Source organism: Lottia gigantea, assembly GCF_000327385.1.
Source record: "Lottia gigantea unplaced genomic scaffold LOTGIsca_1012, whole genome shotgun sequence".
Lineage (NCBI taxonomy): Eukaryota > Metazoa > Mollusca > Gastropoda > Lottiidae > Lottia > Lottia gigantea.
Window position 1 is genome coordinate 10,926 of NW_008706776.1, and position 2,688 is coordinate 13,613.

Genomic DNA, 2,688 nt, shown 5'->3' on the forward strand with positions numbered 1-2,688 from the left:
AACTTCCGTCATACAAGAAAGACTATTACAGTCAAGGTATTGTAATGTGATGGACAAGTCGCTCACTATTTTAATTTTCAAGGTTGTAATGCAGTCGCAATTAATGTCTTATCTCAGGAGACGGACGAAGACACCCGGAATAATCATAAAGGTATGATCTTAAAGACTTCATCTCTTTATCTGTCCAAAGATCACTCAAAATTTTGCCAAGAATTTATTAGATCAATAAATAGATCACCTTAACTGAGTTTTAGTGGAAATTTATTTTTCGTTAACGCGTAACAAACCAAAATTGAAAAACGATTTTCTCAAAATAAAAAATGATATATATCAGTCTGTAAAAAATCAAATGAGTTTGGTATCCTATAAATAATATAGGAGCTGAATTGCTTTTTTTTCTCAAGAAGATTGACATAAAAAACAAAATTGAACTTGTAAAATATCCTTTCTGAATGATCGTTGAAGTTTAATAATGATGGCGATAATAAATGATGACGGACATAATGGATGATGTTGGATGAATGATGATTAAAATCATGAATGATTATGCAATGATGATGCATGATAGTAGATGAATAGATATGAATGATGATATTTAATGAATGATAAGCAGAGTTTGCGAAAGGCTCGACATTTTGGGATTATCGTGTTCGATTCTGGCCCCTGGCCCGGGTCATGGGAGCAAATATGGCCGGTTCCCTACAGTCAACATAGATGAAAGAAGGAACACAACATCTCAATCTTACGCTATTTCAGAATCGGAATCATCCAAGGTCCAAGATTTAAAATTATCAAACAACACATCATACGTAGTTTTAAGATTTTTTAAATGAATTCAAGATAAGGGGATAATTCTTTAATTTGATCTTTGTTAGGCCTATTTCATCCTATTCTGTTAATTGAAGAAAAACCAATTCTATCACAGTGGGGTTGGTACCTATCGATTATTGACCAAACCAAAGTATCGTATCATTAAAATTATTATTATTATTATCATTTTGTACCAATTTTATAGTATAACGTAACGTTATTGTTGCCATGACGTCATGTCGATTGTCACCTCTAGTGATCATTGTCTTGTTTGGATACATCAAGATAAACCTTAGTTTTTGATACAACTATATTATATTTGTGAAGAAAACTCATTTTGTTTTGATTCTGTTCTCAGGTAAGTTATAAAATAAATTAAATGAAAATTGTTTCTTAAAAACATAACTAAGATAGACCTACAATCAACATTATAAAACATAGTCATTCCATATGATTAGTTAATCTATAAACTCAATTTTAGTGACTGACCGATCAGATTGCTGGTATACTGGTTCGTTTTCTAAGAACCTGGAACCAAAACAACATTTGCTCATAGATTTATATTAAAATTAGACTCTACAAACTTGAGATTGACGACAAACACGTTTTAATGACTACGATCTTTCTTATAGCTCCACTTTGTTAAATATTTAGCTCAAACGTTACAATAAGTTTATCTCAATTTAACTTGTAAAACAAAATTATATACTGTGGGTATATATTGATGGAGTATTTTAATACTTATATTATTGTATTATATAAATCTTATAAAGCACGAAATGAAGGTTACTCTACAACTGATTGAACGATTAAACGTTAAACAGATATAAATGAAAAATAATACAGAGTTAATATCTGAGAGGAATAGATCGATATATTCAAGATCCAATTTAAATATTTATTTCAGGTAAAATGGCGACAGAAAACACAGAAGATTTAAATGCAACAAGAGGCTCAGATAATTTACAACCAGTTTCTCTATCACTTGGTAAGAATATCCAATAGTTCACCTCAGAGCAAATTTACCATCAAATAATTGAGTCTTAAAAACATGAAAGAAACAACTTTATGTTACAATGATAACAACTTAGGTTCATAAGGATTCTTAATACCAGCTGGTCACAAATATCTGGGCAATGATCTTTCCCGAATAAGCCGTACCAATGTACTAGGTCGAATGGAATTTTGAGTGAAAATGATTTGTCATTCAAGCCATCGTACTATCACACGCCTATAGAGATAAAGCAATAATTTCAATATAGTTATTCTATTAGTAAATAGGAAGAGTCCAAGCATTCTGTTCATTTTCTTATAACAGTGAAATTATATTATTTCAGATATAGCTATTGCTCGAGCTTTGCAGAAAGTTACGATCGCTTCCTACATGTTGGAAAAGGCCAATCATTTCATCTCATCCTCCATTTCAGATCCATCATTTCATTTAGATTCAAACTCATCATTTTCATTTCTCATTTCATTGTACAACCTCTTGGAGGAAGCGGGAGATGACTTGAATAGCCCGTTCAAAGTTATCACCAACACTGGTATGTAATTTATTTAGTCATCCCTATCCAAATCACTATCATCAACATCATCATCATTACCATGTACCTTTCATCATCCACATTAGCCATTTTCGATACCGTCAGCATCATTTGCTTACCTCCTACTTGTCATGATCCATTTGTCATCTTTATCCCCTTTGTATATATAACCTCTACCTCTGAGCAGTTCTTCCATGCAATGTACTCTAATGATAATTTCAATTCATTTAATATAATAGAATAGAATATATATTATACTTTGTTTTATTTGAGATTAATCGAAAAATGTTAGTATTTTGATTGTTGTAATTTTTCAGAAACATTGGAAACAAAT